Source organism: Sapajus apella, unplaced genomic scaffold (assembly GCF_009761245.1).
Source record: "Sapajus apella isolate SASKATOON/1434 unplaced genomic scaffold, GSC_monkey_1.0 scaffold44, whole genome shotgun sequence".
In the NCBI taxonomy this organism is placed as follows: domain Eukaryota; kingdom Metazoa; phylum Chordata; class Mammalia; order Primates; family Cebidae; genus Sapajus; species Sapajus apella.
Window position 1 is genome coordinate 4,513,309 of NW_022436984.1, and position 20,943 is coordinate 4,534,251.

At 39.2% G+C, this 20,943-nt stretch overlaps 1 long non-coding RNA gene across 1 annotated transcript in view; it reads right to left on the bottom strand.

Annotated features, from left to right (window-relative positions):
- Positions 1-20,267, bottom strand: part of LOC116524117 — a 48,466-nt gene extending 28,199 nt beyond the window's left edge. The window contains exon 1 of the long non-coding RNA XR_004257185.1: positions 19,869-20,267. This is a non-coding gene — a long non-coding RNA (uncharacterized LOC116524117). The remainder of the gene's footprint in view (positions 1-19,868) is intronic.
- Between the last annotated feature and the right edge of the window lie 676 nt (positions 20,268-20,943).

Here is a 20,943-nt window from a genome sequence, read left to right on the forward strand (position 1 = left end):
TCAATTTGTCAAACTCATTCTCCATCTAGTTTCATTCCCTTCATGGTGAGGAGTTGTGATCCCTTGGAGGAGAAGAGGTGTTTTGGTTTTTGGTGATTTCAGCTTTTCTGTGCTGATTTCTTTCCATCTTTGTGGATTTATCTACCTTTGGTCTTTGAAATTGATGACTTTTTGATAGGGTCTCTGAGTGGATGTCCTTTCTGTTGATGTTGAAGATATTTCTGTTTTTTAGTTTTCCTTCTAACAGGCCCCTCTGCTGCAGGACTGCTGGAGGTCCATTCCAGACCCTGCTTGCCTGGGAATCACCCATGGGGGCTGCAGAACAGCAAGGATTGCTGCCTGTTCCTTTCTCTGGTAGCTTTGTCCCAGAAGGGTACCCACCAGATGCCAGCCAGAGCTCTCCTGTATGAGGTGTCTCTCAGAATATACAGGAGTCAAGGAGCCACTTAAGGAGGCAGTCTGTCCCTTATCAGAGCTCAAGTGCTGTGCTGGGAGCTCTGTTGCTACTTTCAGAGCTGCTGGGCTGGAATGTTTAAGTCTGCTGAAGTGGAACTCACAACCACCCCTTTTCCCAGGTGCTGTGTCCTGGGAAGGTGAGGCTTTATTTATAGTCCTTGATGGGCTGCTGCCTTTTTTCAGAGATGCCCTGTCCAGCAAGAAGAGAGTCTAGTCACAGTCTGCCTGCAGAGGCCTTGCTGAGCTGCTGCGGGCTCTGCCCAGCTGCTATGTAAACTTCCCTGTGATTTTGTTTATATAAACTAGGTTAGAATTGCCTCAGTAATGGGGGACACTCCTCCCCCAGTGAGCTCCATCATCCCAGGTGGAGCTCAAACTGCTGTGCTGGCTGTGAGAATTTCAAGCCAGTGGGTCTCAACTTGCTGGTCTTTGTGAGGGTGGGACCCACTGAGCTAGATCACTTGGCTCCCTGCCTTCAGTTCCCCTTTTTTTCTCAGGGGAATGAATGGTTCTGTCTTGCTGATGTTCCTGGTGCTGGCTAAAACAGCCTCCAAGTTTTGTGCTGGAAACCCGGGTCTGTAGGCATCAGCAAGAAACTTCTGGTCTGTGGGTTGTAAAGACCATGGGAAAGTGCAGCATCTAAGCCAGAGTGCTGGAGTGTCCAGAAAAGCCATTAGTGTCCTAATGGCTTCCTTTGTCTAGGAGTGGGGTTCTCTGGCCCCTTGCACTTCCTGGTTGAGGCAATGCCCCATCCTGCTTCAGTCTCCCCTCCTTGGGCTACACCTACTGTCTAACCAGTCCCATTGAGATGAACTTGGTACCTCGGTTGGAAATGAGGAGATCACTTGCCTTCTCTGTCACTCTCACTGGGAACTGGGCTCTGGAGCTATTCCTATTCAGCCATCTTGGTGGAAGTCCCAAGAAAAGCATTTGAGAAAGTCTAACACCTTCCCATGATAAAAGCAAGTTGGGAATAAAATAAAACTTCTTCAATCTGATAAATGGCATCTATGAAAAAATCTATATCTCACATCATACTTAATTATAAAAGTCTGAAATCTTTCACATCATATCAGCAATGAGATAATATGTCTTCTTTTGCCACTCCTGTTCAACATTAAACTTCTATTCAACATAAAATAGAGTGAAAGTTCTAGCTAGGACTGCTGTGCTGGTTGGAAATTTGACAATTTTTTAAAAATGTATGCAGATTAGAAAAAAAAGTAAGTATTTTTATTTGCAGAGACATGATCTTATATACAAAAAGTCCTAAGTAATCTACTCAAACACTGGTAATAAACAAGTTCATCAAGCTTAAAGGATTTTAAAAAATTAATATACAATAAACTATATTTCTATATACTGGCAATGAACAATCTGAAAATGAAACTAAGAAAATAATTACATTTATAATATCAAATAGAATAAAATACATAGGAATAATTTTAACAAAAGTAGTTTAAGACTTGCACCCAGAAAACTACAAAATATCCTTGAAAGAAATTAAAGATCTAAAAAATGAAAAGACATCCTTTGCTTATGTATTAGAATTCTTAATCTTATTAAGATGGCAATACTACCCAAGTTGATCTACATATAGGGTAGGTGAGATCTCAGTTGCTCTTTGTGTGAACATTTATAAGCTTGTACTAAAATTCATATGGTAATACAAGTTACCCAGAATAGTCAAAACAATCTTGGAAAAGAATACGGTTGGAGGACTTTTATTTCACAGTTTCAAAATTCACTACAAAAGTATAGTGTTCAAGATTCTGTGGTACTATTATAAGCATAGATATAAGATCAGTAGGATAGAATCAAGAGTCCAGAAATAAACACGCATGTTTTTGTTCAATTGCTTTTCAACAAGGGTGTCAATACAATAAAGTATGGATAGAATGGCCTTTTCAACAAATGATCCTTGGACAGCAAATGATCCTGGCTATCCACATTCAAAAGAATTAAGCTGCAACTCTACGTAACACTATTTACATAAAAATTAACTCGGGAGGTTCGATCCAAGATGGCCGTTTAGGAACAGCTTGGACTTGCAGCTCCCAGTGAAAGCACAGAGAGTGAGTTGACGCCGCATTTTTATAGCCCACAGACCAGGAGATTCCCAGGCGGAGGAGACCCACGGGTCACCAGCGAGACTGTTCTGGCCAGCCCAGTTCTTTCGGTCAGTGGGGCTGCTTTGCCCTGCCCGGCTGCTTTTTCGGCGGCCCGGCTGGCAGTTCTCTGTACAAAATACACTGGTTCAGCTGCCCTTTTGGCTGGCGATTGGAGCCCCGGGGAGCCGCACATTCATCTGATTAAAGAGGGGACTAAGCCAGGCCAGGAGATTCCTGAGCAAAAAAAGCACCTTGAATCTCAGTGCCACTGTTTAAGCCGGCGCAGTAGGTCACCACATGGGAAACAGATCCCTGCGTCCTTTCAACAGGTGACTGGAACACCTGGGATAAAAAAGAAAAAAAAAAAAAAAAAAAAAAAGGCTATGAGGCAGGGAGTCAGGTGATCAGGCTCAGCTGGTCCCACCCCCACAAAAAAACAGCAATCAGAAACTCTCTGGATTGAGAGTTTCACAGCAAGCACAGCTGAACTCAGGATGGTCCAGCTCTGTGGGGCAGGGGCATCCACCATTACCGAGGCACTCCACCAATAGGGAGGTAGTCCACCATTGCTGAGGCAGCCTGCTGTTGCCGAGGCAGCTTGCTGTTGCCAAGGCAACCCGCCATTGCTGAGGCTGCCTGCTGTTGCCAAGGCGACCCGCCATTGCCGAGGCAACCTGGCATTACAGATAGAGTCCGTCAATACAGAGGTGGGCCATCATTGCCAAGGCAGTCCTAACTACGCCCATATAAACAAGACTGCAGGGAAGTTCACAGGGCAGCTGGGCAGAGCCCACAGCAGCTCAGCAAAGCCTCTGTAGGCAGACTGTGACCAGGCTGCCTCCTTGCTGGGCAGGGCAGCCCTGAAAAAAACAAAGGCAGCAGCACAACAGAAACTCATAAATAAAGCCCTAACTCCCTGGGACAGAGCACCTGGGAACAAAAAGCGGTTTATGAGTTCTGCTGCAGCAGACCTAAACATACCTGCCCAGCAGCTCTGAATGAACAACGGAGCTCACAGCTCAGCACTTGAGCTTCTGTAAAAGACAGACTGTCTCCTCAAGCAGCTCCCTGACCCCTGTATATCCAAAGAGTCACCTCATAAAGGAGAGATCAGACTGACATTTGGCAGGTATCCTTCTGGAACAAAGATAGCAGAAGAAGAAACTGGTAGCAACCCTTACCATTCTGCAGCTGCTGCAGGTGATCCCCAGGCAAGCAGGGCCTGGAGTGAACCTTAGCAGTCCTACAGGAGAGGGGCCAGACTGTTAGAAGGAAAACTAAGAAACAGAAATAACTTCATCATCAACAAACTAGACGTCCACTCAGAGACCCAATCTGAAAGTCAGCAACTACAAAGACGACAGGTAGATAAATCCATAAAGATGGGAAGAAAGCAGCGCAAAAAGGATGAAAACACCTGAAACCAGAACACCTCTCCTCCTACAAGGGATCACAACTCCTCACCGGCAAGGGAACAAGGTTTGATGGAGAATGAATGTGATAAAATGACAGAATCAGACTTCAGAAGGTGGGTAGTAAGAAACTTCTGTGAACTAAAAGAACATGTTCTAACCCAATGCAAAGAAACTAAGAACCTTGAAAAAAGATTTGATGAAATGCTAATGAGAATGGACAACTTAGAAAGGAATATGAGTGAATTGATGGAGCTGAGAAACACAACACAAGAACTTCGCGAAGCATGCACAAGTTTCAACAGCTGAATTGACCAAGCAGAAGAAAGGATATCAGAGGTCGAAGATCAACTCAATGAAATAAAACGGGAAGGCAAGACTGGAGAGAAAAGGGTAAAAAGAAAAGAACAAAGTCTCCAAGAAATGTGGGACTATGTGAAAAGACCTAATCTACGTTTGATAGCTGTACCTGAATGTGATGAAGATAATGAATCCAAGCTGGAAAATACTCTTCAGGATATTATGCAGGAAAACTTCCCCAGCCTAGCAATGCAGGCCAATATTCAAGTCCAGGAAATACAAAGAACACCACAAAGATATTCTTCACGAAGAGCAACCCCAAGGCACGTAATCATCAGATTCACCAGGGTTGAAATGAAGGAGAAAATGCTAAGGGCAGCCAGAGAGAAAGGTCGGGTTACCCACAAAGGGAAGCCCATCAGACTCACAGCAGATATCTCAGCAGAAACCCTACAAGCCAGAAGAGAGTGGGGGCCAATATTCAACATCCTTAAAGAAAAGAACTTTCAACCCAGAATCACATATCCAGCTAAATTAAGCTTCATAAGTGAAGGAAAAATAAAATCCTTTGCAAACAAGCAAGTACTCAGAGATTTCGTCACCACCAGGCCTGCTTTAAAAGAGCTCCTGAAAGAGGCTCTACACATATAAAGGAACAACCAGTACCAGCTACTCCAAAAACATGCCAAATGGCAAAGAGCATCAACACAATGAACAACCTGCATCAACTAACATGCAAAAGAGCCAGCTAGCACCAAAATGGCAGTATGAAATTCACACATAACAATATTAACCCTAAATGTAAATGGACTAAATGCCCCAATCAAAAGACACAGACTGGCAAATTGGATAAAAAGCCAAAACCCATCGGTGTGCTGTATTCAGGAAACCCATCTCACATGCAAGGATACACAAAGGTTCAAAATAAGGGATGGAGGAAGAATTACCAAGCAAATGGAGAGCAAAAAAAAGCAGGAGTTGCAATTCTCATCTCTGATAAAACAGACTTTAAAGCAACAAAAATCAAAAGAGACAAAGAAGGACATTACATAATGGTAAAAGGATCAATGCAACAAGAAGAGCTAACGATCCTAAATATATACGCACCCAATACAGGAGCTTCGAGATATGTAAGGCAAGTTCTTAATGACTTACAAAGAGACTTAGACTCCCACACAATTATAGTGAGAGAATTTAACACCCCATTGTCAATATTAGACAGATCAACCAGACAGAAAATTAACAAGGATATCCAGGACTTGAACTCAGACCTGGACCAAGCTAATCTAATAGACATTTACAGGACTCTCTACCCCAAATCCAAAGAATATACATTCTTCTTAGCACCACATCACACCTACTCCAAAACTGACCATATAATCGGGAGTAAATCACTCCTCAGCAAATGTAAAAGAACAAAAATCATAACAAACAGTCTCTCAGACCACAGTGCAATCAAGTTAGAACTCAGAATTCAAAAACTAACTCAGAACCACACAGCTTCATGGAAAGTGAACAACTTGCTCTTGAATGTTGACTGGATAAACAATGAAATGAAGGCAGAAATAAAGATGTTCTTCGAAACCAATGAGAATGAAGACACAACATACCAGAATCTCTGGGACACATTTAAAGCAGTCTCTAGAGGAAAATATATAGCAATAAGTGCCCACATGAGAAGCAAGGAGAGATCAAAAATTGACACCCTATCGTCAAAACTGAAAGAGCTAGAGGAGCAAGATAAAAAAAACTCAAAACCTAGCAGAAGACAAGAAATAGCTAAGATCAGAGCAGAACTAAAGGAGAAAGAGACACAAAATTGCTTCAAAAAAAATCAATAAATCCAGGAGCTGGTTTTTCAAAAAGATCAACAAAATAGACAGACCACTAGCCAGATTAATAAAAAATAAAAGAGAGAATAACCAAATTGATGCAATAAAAAATGATAAAGGGGATATCACCACAGATTCTACAGAAATTCAAACCATCATCAGAGATTATTACAAACAACTCTATGCACATAAGCTAGTAAACCTGGAAGAAATGGATAAATTCCTGGACACTTGCCTCCACCCAAGCCTAAACCAGGAAGAAGCCAAAACCCTGAACAGACCCATAACAAGGTCTAAAGTTGAGGCAGCAGTTAAGAGCCTACCACCCAAAAAAAGCCCAGGTCCAGACAGGTTCACAGCCGAATTCTACCAGACATACAAAGAGGAGCTGGTACCGTTCCTTCTGAAACTATTCCAAACAATCCAAAAAGAGGGAATCCTTCCCAAATCATTTTATGAGACCAACATCATCCTGATACCAAAACCCGGCAGAAACTCAACAAGAAAAGAAAACTTCAGGCCAATATCCATGATGAACATAGATGCAAAAATCTTCAATAAAATACTGGCAAGCCGATTGCAACAGCACATCAAAAAGCTTATCCACCATGACCAAGTAGGCTTCATCCAGGGGATGCAAGGCTGGCTCAACATACGCAAGTCTATAAACGTAATACACCACATAAACAGAACCAAAGACAAAAATCACATGATTATCTCAATTGATGCAGAAAAGGCCTTTGACATACTTCAACAGCTCTTTATGCTAAAAACCCTCAATAAGCTAGGTATTGACGGAACATATCTCAAAATAATAAAAGCTATTTATGACAAACCAACAGCGAATATCATACTGAATGGGCAAAAACTGGAAGCATTCCCTTTGAAATCTGCCACTAGACAAGGATGCCCTCTCTCACCACTCCTATTCAATATAGTACTGGAAGTTCTAGCCAGAGCAATCAGGTAAGAAAAAGAAATAAAGGGTATTCAAATAGGAAAGGAGGAAGTCAAACTGTCTCTATTTGCAGATGACATGATTGTATATCTAGAAGACCCCATTGTCTCAGCCCAAAATCTCCTGAAAATGATAAGCAACTTCAGTAAAGTCTCAGGATACAAAATCAATGTGCAAAAATCACAAGCATTCCCATATACCAAAAACAGACTTACAGAGAGCCATATCAAGAACGAACTGCCATTCAAAATTGCCACAAAGAGAATAAAATACCTAGTAATACAACTAACAAGGAACGTAAAGGACCTCTTCAAGGAGAACTACAAGCCACTGCTCAACGAAATAAGAGAGGACACAAACAGGTAGAAAAGCATTCCATGTTCCTGGTTAGGAAGAATCAATATCGTGAAAATGGCCATCCTGCCCAAAGTAATTTACAGATTCAACGCTATCCCCATCAAGCTACCAATGACCTTCTTCACAGAACTGGAAAAAAACACGTTAAACTTCATATGGAACCAAAAGGGAGCCCGCATAGCCAAGTCAATTCGAAGCAAAAAGAACAAAGCAGGAGGCATCACACTACCGGACTTCAAACTATACTGTAAGTCTACAGTAATCAAAACAGCATGGTACTGGTACCAAAACAGAGATATAGACCAATGGAACAGAACAGAGGCCTCGGAGACAACACAACATATCTACAACCATCTGATCTTTTACAAACCTGACAAAAACAAGCAATGGGGAAAGGATTCCCTGTTTAATACATGGTGTTGGGAAAACTGGCTAGCCATGTGCAGGAAGCAGAAACTGGACCCCTTCCTGACACCTTACACTAAAATTAACTCCAGATGGATTAAAGACTTAAACATAAGACCTAACACCATAAAAACCCTAGAAGAAAATCTAGGCAAAACCATTCAGGACATAGGCATAGGGAAGGACTTCATGACCAAAACACCTAAAGCATTGGCAACAAAAGCCAAAATAGACAAATGGAACCTAATCAAACTCCACAGCTTCTGCAAAAAGAAACAGTCATTAGAGTGAATCAACAGAATGGAAAAAAAATTTTGCAGTTTACCCATCTGGCAAAGGGCTGATATGCAGAATTTACAAAGAACTAAAACAGACTTACAAGAAAAAAACAAACAAGCCCATTCAAAAGTGGGCAAAGGATATGAACAGATATCCTTTACAAGAGAAGACATACATGAGGCCAACAAGAAGATGAAAAAATGCTCATCATCACTGGTCATCAGAGAAATGCAAATCAAAACTACATTGAGATACCATCTCACGCCAGTTAGAATGGCGATCATTAAAAAAGCTGGAGGCAACAGATGCTGGAGAGGATGTGGAGAAATAGGAACACTTTTACACTGTTGGAGGAAGTGTAAATTAGTTCAACCATTGTGGAAGACAGTGTGGCAATTCCTCAAGGACCTAGAAATAGAAATTCCATTTGACCCAGCAATCCCATTACTGGGTATATATCCAAAGGATTATAAATCATTCTACTATAAGGACATGTGCACACAAATGTTCATTGCAGCACTGTTTACAATAGCAAAGACCTGGAAACAACCCAAATGCCCATCGATGATAGACTGGACAGGAAAAATGTGGCACATATACACCACAGAATATTATGCAGCCATAAACAATGACGAGTTCATGTCCTTTGTAGGGACATGGATGAACCTGGGAACCATCATTCTCAGCAAACTAACACAAGAGCAGAAAATAAAACACCGCATGTTCTCACTCATAGGCGGGTGTCGAACAATGAGAACAGATGGACACAGGGAGGGGAGAACTACACACTAGGGTCTGTTGGGGGGAAATAGGTGAGGGACAGTGCGGGGAGGGGAGTTAGGGAGAGATAGCATGGGGAGAAGTGCTAGATGTGGGTGATGGGGAGAAAGGCAGCAGATCACACTGCCACGTGTGTGCCTATGCAACAATCTTGCATGTTCTTCACATGTGCCCCAAAACCTAAAATGCAATAAAATTAAAAAAAAAAATTAACTCACAATGGATCAAAGACCTAAAGAGCTAAAATTATGAATGTCTTAGGAAAAAAATGTAGGTATAAATCTTCATAATGTTGGATTAAGCAGTAGTTTTTTAGCTATGACACCAAAAGCACAATCAATAAAAAAATAGATATATTAGACTTTACTGAATTAGAAACTTTGGTGCTCCAGAGGACACTATCAAGAAAGTGAATTGATAACATACAGAATTAGAGAAAATATTTGCAATTATATAAATGCAATATATATATTGTCTATAATATATAAATAACTATTACAATTCAACATTTAAAAGACAACCTAGTTTAAAAATGGGCAGAGGATTTGAACAGACATTTCTTCAAATAAGATATACAAATGGATAATATTATTTCAACATTAATAGTAGGAAAATCAATAGGCAAATCAAAAACACAATGAGATATTACTTCATATCCACTAATGCAGCTACACTAAAAAAGACAGACAATGACAAGCATGGAAAAATTTGAATACTCATACATTGCTGATGAAAATGCAAAATGGTACAACTTCTTTGGAAAATAACTAGTTTGGCAGTTTCTCAAAAGTTAAACACTGACTTACTGTATGATCCATCCTAGGTGTATACTCAAGAGAATTGAAAACATATGTTTGTACAAAAACGTATATACAAATGTTCATAGCAGCAGTATTCCTAACAGGCCAATGATAGAAGTGCTTAACTGTCTATCAATTGATGAATAGATAAACTATGAGATAGCCATCCAATGGACTATTATTCGGCCATAAATAGGAATTAAGTTTTGACACATGGATGAATCTTGGAAACACTATGCTACGTGAATGAAGCAGACACAAAGGCCACACATTGTAACTGTCAAGAATAGGCAAATACATATAAGAAGCATATTTGTGGTTGTCAATGGCTGGGGAAATGGGGAAATGAAAGTGACTGCTAATAGGTACAGGGTTCCTTTAGGGTGTTGAATATATCCTGGAATTAGAATGTGGTGATGGTTGTACAACATTGTGAATATACTAAAAACCAATGAATTTGTACACTGAAAAGGGTGAATTTTATGGTATGTGAATTATGTCTCAATAAAAATTTAGTTTATATGTTTTTGAATAAAGGATATAACAAAGATAAACAATAGTTTTATTAAAATGTTTATAATTCTGATCGTAGCTAAATAATTTCTCTACTATGGAAATAAATTATAAATTAACAAAATGACTAAACCACAATAAATAGAACAAATTATATCAAAATACACTTCATAGGGCATATGCAAATGGCATCAAATATGCTCAACTCACTGACAGTCATAGAAATCCAAATTAAAATAACAATGAAAGATCTTTTTGTACCCACCAGACTGACAAAAATAAAACAAGAACTATCATTATCTATTGCTGGCAGGAATGTGGGGGAATAAAGCATACTCTCATACACTTCTGGTTGGAATAGTTATGTACTTAGCTATTTTGAAAGCTAGCCAGTGACATCTATTATTAATAATATTCAAAGTACACATATCCTTTGATCTAGCAAACCTACTTCTGTGAACTTATCCCATATAAATAAAAATAGCAGTTTCTAAAGATAGAAATATATGTATATTGTTGCTGAACTGGTTATTGATGTTTATAGAGGCCCCAAACTGAATACACTGTGGTATATATACACTGCAGAATAGTATTTAACCATAAAAAAGCATGAATTGGAGAATTCCCAGGAGACCTAGAGAGAACTTTGTAGATTTCATTGGATGAGAAAAGAGAGATACAGAAAACTATAATTCAATCGCTTTTTAATAAAGTAATTAGGACCAATATCTGTATATGTGCATATGTATGTATATCTATAAATGTATATATGATTATACTTTTCAATACATCTATAAAAGCAGAGGAGGAAAAAGATAACTTTGGTGGTAGATGGAAAGGAAAACAATAATCGATAGTACAGAGATCAGTGAAGAGATTCCTGTAACAGTCCAGGAAAGATATGATGAAGACCTTGGCTAAATCAATGTGGGAGGCCAGGAGACAGAGCATCTCCCGAAAATCTTCCTGGGGCCCCTCTCTGGGGCTTTCTTTTGGTTGTCAGTGTACTCACATGCCTTTCCTCCTGCACAGCAGATGATAGGCCTACTAGTCTCCTGCTCAACTGCCACCCTCATTTTTCAATTTTGGATTATCTTTTCCCACAAGGACAGTGCAGAATAAAAGCACCTGCACAGCTTCTCCCTACCCCAAATTCTTCCCAAGTTGTCATCCTAGGCATGCTTTCACATTCTTCTGACAATTCCATGAATTTGGACTATGGAAACCCACAGAAACAGATAGGATCCATAAAACAACCACAATGAGATCTTCATGGCTTTTCCCTAGTATTTATCTTTGAGCTTTATTGAAAATAATGAGACCCAGCTGTGACCTTCCTTCACTACTATCCTGTCCTCTCATGTTTCCTCTCCTCATCCTTCTTCTGGGAGTCAAATTCACTACTTACACTCACTATCTGGAGCTTCTGAGTTCTCCCAGAAATCCATGTACTCCTCCATTCCAACCCAACTCTCTTTTCTTCAGACCTAGACCAGAGAGTCTCATATAGGGGATGGGTTAGTACATCAAAATTTTGTGGTGAAAGCTTTTTAAAATACACATGGCTGCCATTCTCCCCATAACACATTAAAAAAGTAAACTCTTTTTAAAATGATCATACTAGATGATACTGTATAACTCCTCCATTTTACAGATTAGGAAGCTAAGGACCAATGAGGTTGAAAGACATTCCTAGGGTCTTCTGACTGTACAACCTACACCATTTCTACTGTACTCCAAGCTTCTCAGGAGAACTCACCAAAGACTCTGAGGAGGTGCCTTTACTTCCCATAAGGACCTCTGGGAGTCTAATGCCTCATAGCTTGTTTTAGTCTTCCCTTATATTGAGCTTCAAATATGTGCCAAGCTCTTAAAGAGGCACTTGTAGTGGGGGATGAGGAGGTTGGTGGCAAGATGTGGAAATACACTGGTAAACAAAACAGGACATTTGTCATTGATGAGCTCACAGCAAGTGAAGGAGCTAGATCAGTATAAAGAGGCACTTACAATAAATTTAATAAGCTGGAGGAATTTGGATTTTTTTTTTTTAACAGGGTCTCACTCTGTCACTCAGGCTGGAGCGCAGTGGTACAATCATAGCTTACTGCGGCCTCTAACTCAGAGGTCGGCCTTCTGAGCTGGGACTATGGGCATGTGCCACCATGCCTGGCTAGAATTTGGAATTTATCTTACCTAGGAGTACCTGTGAAGGCTTCCAGGGAGCAGGTATTTAGGACTCATGATATAGTTTGGATCTGTGTTGTCACCCAAAGCTCATGTTCAATTGTAATTCCCAGTGTTGGAGGTGGGGCCTGGTGGGAGGTGATTGGATCATGAGGGTGGCTTCACATAAACGGTTTAGCACTGATCCCCTTGATGCTGTCCTCACAGTAGTGAGTGAGTTCTCATGAGATCTGGTTGTTTAAAGGCATGTAGCACCTCCCCCACTGACTTCTCTCTTACTCCTGGATGGCATTTCTGGATCGACCCTGTGCCACAGGGGAGCCTACTGCCCTCAAGGAAGAGACCAAGGCCTGACAGCATTTACCACAAGCTCACGGAAGAACCCTTGGGCCTTGAGTGAACATCAGCAGTAGCCAGGCAGTACTTGCTGCAGGGCTGGGGCGGTGGTGGGATGGTGAAAAGACTCCTCTGCTTGAGAAAAGGAGAGGAAAGAGTAGGAAGGACTTTATTTTATTCTGTGAGTGCCAGGTTAGCTGCAGGGGAATAGAGCATCAAGGAGATTCCTAAGGTTCCTGACTCCAGCACTGACTCCCAGATGGTATTTCTGAACCTACCATGGGCCAAGGGGGAGCTTGTCACCCTGAAGGAAAGGAAACAAGCCTGGCTGGATTCACCACCTGATGACTAAAGAGCCCTTGGGCCTTGAGTGAACACTGACAGTATTCAGGCATTGGTTGCCACAGGCCTTGAGTAACATCTAGTGCTATGCCAGCTTCTAATCCGACTCAGCACAGTTCCAATGGTGGTGGCCAAAAGGGTGCTTGTGTTACTCTTCCCCCAGTGTCAGGCAGCTCAGCACAGAGATACGGAGTAACTCTGTTTGGGGAAGGTAAGGGAAGAGAACAAGGGTCTCTGCCTGGCAATCCAGAGAATTATCTCAGCTCTTACTCAAGACCACTAAGGTGGTACCTCTACAAGTCTTCAAGAGTCATAGCATTGGGCTTGGAGTGCCTCTTAATGCAAATATGGCTACAGTGACCAAAGACAACATTCAATTCCCTCTGAATACACAAAAAGCCTTCTCAAGAAGGATGGTCACAAACACGCTCAAAGTGCAAAGACTACAATAAATACCTAAATATTCAATGCCTAGACATTGATGAACATTCACAAGCATCAAGACCATACAAAAAAATATGACCTCACCAAACTAAATAAGGCATCAGGGACTAATTCTGGAGTGACAGGGATGTGTGATCTTTCAGAAAGATAATTCAAAATAGCCATTTGAGGAAACTCAAAGAAATTCAAGACAACACAAAGAAGGAACTCAGAATCCTATCAGAAAACTTTAACAAAGAGGTGAGATAATTTTTACAAAATCAAGCAGAAATTCTGGAGCTGAAACATTCAATTGAAATACTGAAGAATACATCAGAGTCTTTCAAAAACGGAACTGATCAAGCAGAAGAAAGGATTAGTGAGCTTCAAGACAGGCTATTTGAAAATACACAGTCAAAAGAGACAGAAGAAAAAAGAACAAAAAGAAATAAAGCATGCCTACAAGATTTAGAAAATTATCTTAAAAGAAAAAATCTAAAAGTTATTGAATTTAAAGAGGAATTAGAGAGATTGGGGTAGAAAGTTTATTTAAGGGATAGTAACAGAGAACTTTTCAAACCTTGAGAAAGATATCAATATTCAAGTACAAGAAGGATATAGAACATCAAGTAGATTTACCCAAATAAGACTGCCCCAAGACATTCAATAATTAAACTCTCAGAGGTCAGGGATAAAGAAAAGATCCTAAAAGCAGCAAGAGAAAAGAAAGAAATAACATACAAAGGAGTTTCAATACACTGGACAACAGACTTCTCAGTGGAAACCATATAGTTTAAGAGAGAATGGCATGACATATAGTGATGAAAATAAAAACTTTTATCCTAGAATTGTATATCTTTCAAACACAAAGGATAAATAGACTTTCTCTGACAAATAGAGGCCGAGAGATTTCATCAATGCCAGACCTATCCTATAGAAATGCTAAAAGGAGTTCTTCAACCTGAAAGAAAAGGATGTTAATGAGTCATAAGAAATTATCTGAAGGTACAACACTCATTGGTAATAGTAAGTACACACACACAAACACAGAATATTATTTCACTGTAATTGTGTTGTGTAAACTACTCATGTCTTAAGTAAAAAGACTAAAAGATGAACCTATCAAAAATAATAACTTTTCAAGACTAGTATAATAAGACACACATATAAACAACAAAAAAGTAAAAAGCAGGAAAGATGTAGTGTTGGGTTTTTATTAGTTTTCTCTTTGCTTGTTTGTTTTTGCAATCAGTGTTATCAGTTTAAAATCATGGGTTATAAGACATTATTTGCAAGCCTCATGATAACCTCAAATCAAAAAATTTAAAACAGATACACAAAAAATAAGAAGTAAGAAATTAAAACATACCACAGGGAAAATCACCTTCACTAAAAGGAAGGAAGTATGGAAGTAAGGAAAAAAGAAAGGAAGAAAGGAAGGAAAAGATGGAGGGAAAGAGGGAGAAAGGGATTCATCAAGGAGAGAAGGAGAGAGGGAAGAGAAGACCACAAAACAATCAGAAAACAAAAAAGAAAATGGCAGTAGTAAGTGCTTACTTTCTAATAATAACATTAAATATAAATGGACTAAATTCTCCAATCAAGAGACACAGAGTGGCTAAGTGAATTTTTTGTAAAAAAAAAAAAAAAAAAAAAAAAAAAATTTGAAAAGACCCAATGATCTGTTGCCTGCAAGAAACACACCTCACCTATAAAGACACACACAGACTGAAAATAAAAGGATGGAAAAAGACATTCCATGCAAGGAGAAACTGAAAAACAGCAGGAATAACTATATTTATATTAGACAACATAGATTTTCAGACAAAAATTAGAAGAGACAGAGAAAATCATTACATAATGACAAAGGGATCAATTTAGCAAAAGGATATAGCAATTGCAATTGTCTATGCACCCAACACTGGCATACTCAGATACATAAAGCAAATATTAGTAGAGCTAAAGAGAGAGAAAGACCCAAAATATAATAATAGCTGGGGAATTCAACACTCCATTTTCAGCATTGGACACATCATCCAGAAAGAAAATCAATGAAGAAACATTGGGCTTAATCTGCACTATACACAAAATGGACCTAATAGATATTTGCAGAACAGTTTCTCCAATTGCTGCAGAATACACATTCTTCTCCTCAAACATGAAGCATTCTTAAGGATAGACCATTTGTTAGGTCACAAAACAAGTCATCTCAAAATATTTTTAAAAATTGAAATCAGATCAAATATCTTGTCTGAACACAATAGAATAAAACTAGAAATCAATAACAAGAGGAACTTTGGAAACTATAAAAACATATGGAAATTAAGCAATAGGCTTTCTCCTGGATGACCAGTGGGTCTATGAAGAAATTAATAAGGAAATTAAAAAATTTCTTAAATGAAAATGGAAATACAATATACAAAAACCTATGAGATACAGCAAAAGCAGTACTGAGTGGAAAGTTTATAGCAAGAAGTACCTGTATCAGAAGAGAAGAAACACTTCAAATAAACAACCTAATCATGCATCTTGAGGAAGTAGAAAAGCAAGGGCAAATGAAACCCAAAATTAGTAGAAGAAATAATAATCATCAGAGCAGAAATAAATGAAATTAAATGAAAAGTACAAAAGATCAACTAACTGAAAAGTTGTTTTTTTGAAAAGATAAAGCTGACAAACCTTTAGCCAGACTGAAAATAAAGACAGAAAATCCAAATAAATAAATTCAAAAATGAAAAAGGACAATACAACTGTACAACTGATACCACAGAAAATCAAAGGATCATTAGAGACTACTAGGAGCAACTATATGTCAATAAATCATTAAATCTAGAAGAAATTGATAAATTTCTAAATGCATGCAGCCTACCAAGATTGAACCATGAAGAAATTCAAAAACCTAAATAGACCAATAACAGGTAATAGATCAAAGCCACAATAAAAAGTCTACCAGCATAGAAAAGCCCAAGACTCAATGACTTCCCTGCTGAATTTCACCAAAAGCTTAGTTAAAGAGGAATAAATACCAAATTATTAGAACTACTCAAATTATTAGAACTGATAAACAAATTTGGTAAAGTTACAGGATACAAAATCAACATATAAAAACCAGTAGCATTTCTACATGCCAACAGTGAATAATCTGAAAAGAAATCAAGAGAGTAATTCCATTTACAAAAGCTACAAACAAAATAAAATACCTAGGAATAAACTTAAAGAAATAAAACGTGCCTACAATGAAAACTATAAAACATCAATGCAAAGAATTGAAGAAGTCACAAAAAATGAAAAGATATTCTATGTTCATGAATGAGAAGAATTAATATTTTTAAGTGTTCATACCACCCAAAGCAATCTACAGATTCAAAGCAATCCCTATCAAAATACTAATGACAGTCTTTACAAAAGTTGGAAAAATAATCCTAAAATATATATGGAACCACAGAAGACCCAGAATTGCCAAAGCCATCCTAAGCAAAAAGAGCAAAACTGGAAAAATCACATTACCTGACTTCAAATGATACTACAGAGCTATTGTAACCAAAACCCAGCATGGTATTAGCATAAAAACAGACACACAGACCAATGGAACATAATAGAGAACCCAGAAACAATCCATACATCTACAGTGAATTCATTTTTGACAAAGATGCGAAGAACATACACTAGGGAAAAGCACAGTCTTTTCAATAAATGGTGCCAGGAAAACTGGATATCCATATGCAGAAGAATGAAACTAGACTTCTATCTCTCATAATATACAAAAATCAAATCAAAATGGATTAAATACTTAAATTTGCAATCTCAAACTATAAAATTACTAAAAGAAAACAGTGGGGAAGCTCTCTGAGACATTGGTCTGTGTAAAGATTTCTTGAGTAATATCCCACAAGCACAGGCAACCATAGCAAAAATGGACAAATAAGATCACATTAAGTTAAAAAAACTTCAGCACAGCAAAGAAAGAAATCAACAAAATGAAGAGACAACCCACAGAACAGGACAAAATATTTGCAAACTATCTGACAAAAGATTAATAATCAAAATAAATATTTTGGTTGAAACTCAATTCAACAGAAAATAAAATCTAATAATCTGATTAAAAATGGGTAAAATATCTGAATAGGCATTCTTTTTTTTTTTTTTTTTTTCTTTTGAAATAGAGTCTCACTCTGTCACTCAGGCTGGAATGCAGTGGTGCAATCTTGGCTCACTTCCTCCACCTCTGGCATTTAAGTGATTATTCTGCTTTAGCCTCCTGAGTAGCTGGGATTACACGCACCTGCCACCATGCCCAGCTAATTTTTTTTATTTTTAGTAGAGCTGGGGTTTTACCATGTTGGCCAGGCTGGTCTTGAACTGGACTGGACTTGGCCAGGCTGGACTTCAGGTGATCTTCCCACCGCAGCCTCCCAAAGTGCTGGGATTACAGGTGTGAGTCACTGTGCCTGGTGACATTTCTTAAAAGAAGACATACAAATGGCAAACAGACATATAAAAAGGTGCCCAACATCATTGATCATCAGAAAAATGCAAACCAAAACTACAATGAGATATCATCTCACTCCAGTTGAAATGGCTTTTATCCAAATGGCAGGCAATGAATCTGGCAAGGATATGGAGAAAAGGAGACCCTCATACTCTGTTGCTCAGAATGTAAATTAGTACAGCTGCTATGGAGAACAGTACAGAGGTTCCTCAAAAAACCAAAAATAGAACTACCATTGATTCAGCAATCCCACTGCTAGGTATATACCCCAAAGAAAGAAAATCACTATATTGAAGAGATATCTGCACTCCCATATTTATCACGGCACTATTCACAATGTCAGGATTTGGAAGCAACCCAAGTTTCCACATCAACAGATGAATAGACAAAGAAAATGTCCGTATGCACAATGGAGTACTATTCAGCCATAAAAAAGAATGATAGTCTGTCATTTGCAACAACATGTATGCAACTGGAGGACATTATGTCATATGAAATAAGCCAGATACAGAAAGACAAACTTCACATGTTTTCACTTATTTGTGGGAGCTAAAAATTAAAACAAATGAACTCAAGGAGATAGAGAGTAGATTGACGGTTATCAGAGGCTGGGAAGGGTAGCTGCAGGTGAATGGAGATGGTTAATGGGTATAAAAATATGGTTATTTAGATAGAATGAATAAGATCTAATATTTGATAGTACAACAGGGTGATTATAGGCAACAATAATTTATTGTATGTTTAAAAATAACTAAAAGAGTATGAATGTTTAGAACACAATGACATGAAAAATGCTTGAGGTGATGGATACCCCATTTATCCTAATGTGATTCTCACACATTGCATGCCTGTATCAAACTAGCTCATGTACTTTATAGATATATACACCTATTATGTACCAATAAAAAATTTTAAAAAAGAAAAGAAAAACCAACATTGAAAGAAAAAGACTCACTTAAAGTAAATAGGTCTGGTCAGACCTACCTGTTTCTAAAACGAAGTGACCCTATCTCTCCCTCTGAACCCTCTGAACTTGCTTTTTTTTTTTTTTTTTTTTTTTTAGACTGGAGTGCAGTGGCGCTATCTCGGCTTACTGCAAACTCCATCTCCCAGGTTCAAGTAATTCTCATGCCTCAGCCTCCCGGGTAGCTGGGATTACAGGCCCACACCACCACACTCAACTAATTTTTGTATTTTTAGTGGAGATAGGTTTCCTGATGCTGGCCAGCTGGTCTTAAACTCCTACCTGAAGTGATCTGCCTGCCTTGGCCTCCCAAAGTGTTGGGATTGCAGATGTAAGCCACTACACCTGGCCTCCCTCTGAACTTTTAAAGCACATTTCTTTGGGACCCATCATATTTCACACTTAACATGGGCACAACCCAAGAGGAGAAAAAAGTCTAATCTTTCCCCACAGATTTCCAGCGATGCTCTGTGAACCATGCTGCTCCAGGTCCCGGCAGCCAGGCCAGCCACATGACTCTTTACCAGCTCGTACTGACACAGCAATGCATGAACAAACACACAAAGCAAGTGGATCTTTAAAGCGTTTTAGAGAAGTGTAATCATACAAGAAAGAATAGGGGTTCACCAGGTGAGGAAAAGGAAGAGAAGAGAATTCTAAACAGAATCAGGAGTATGAGTAGGAACAAAAATCCAAAATGTCCCTGGAAGAGATAAACATTTCTGATTCTGAAACAGAGAATGTTACAGGGGCAGGCGGCAGTGGTGACGCTGAAATGTAGGTCAATACAGATTATAAAGGACCTTATGTGAGTCTGGGCTTCAGTAAGGGAAATTAAAAGGTAAGTAGGTTTTTAAAGTGAGCTGCTGCAAGAACAAAAAATGTATCTTTGATCATTTCATCATAACTTCCCCATGGTTTTCCTACCTAGCAGCATTTGAAGAACGCCGGCGAGTGGAATCAGCCAGAGACGGTGAGAGAAACCCATGTCTGACATGGCCTGGATCAGCTATCTCTTCAAAGCAGAGTGGAACCAGGCCAGGAGGGAGGTATCCCAGGGTGAGCAGGCACAGGAGGGAGTTTGCAGAGCCAAATGCTGTGAAGTTCCTGCCTTTTGGGCTCAGAGACTTCTGAGACTTGTGCTCTCCCTCTGTGCTTTCAAATGATAAAACCTAACGTTTCGATCTAAAAGAAAAAAAAAGAGGATTCAGCTGCTAGGTTAATGCTGTTGCCTAAGTCTTTCAGAGGAGCTTCATGACTTACACATGAGCAGAGAACGGGCGTGAGAAGCAGCAGCTGTGGGAATCAAGGCTATCCACTTAACCTGTGTGAATCACAGTGTTCTCATCTATAAGATGGGAGAAGTAAGCCTTGTCCCACCTTCCCCAAGGAGCGGACAAAGGAGGCCATTCAAGGCAAGTCTCTTCACCAGACATCTGTTATCACATTCATGATGCTGAAGAAAACCCTCAAAACCACAGTGGCATACAAGAGGACTCATTGAATTAGCTCATGAGACTGGGCTTCAGCTGATCTGGGCTTGGCTGTTCCTAACTCTACTTGCATATGTGATTATGCTCAGCTGCAGGTCAACTAAATGTGTCTGCTGATATGGGCTGGGCTTGCGTGTATGCTTGGAAGTGAGCTAGCTAGCTAGCTATTGCTGACCTAGGATGTCCTTAGGCTGGAACAATGGGATGCCTTGGTTCTATTCCACGGGCATGTTTTCTAATGGCAATATATAGGGCAAGGATGAATGGAAACACGTAAGTGCTTTTTTAGCCTCTCCGATGGTACATCTCCTAACATCCCATTGGCTAAAACAAATCACATGGTTAAGCCCAGCAACAGAGTGAGATGGTGTGACAAAGTTACAGTGGCATAAGGTGAGGATTAGAGAGTGGTGAAGAACTGGGCCATTTCTGCCATCTACAGTAGCCTCTATAAACTGTAAACTATGCAAATAAATGTAAGGCAATATTACTATCCAAAGGCAATTTAA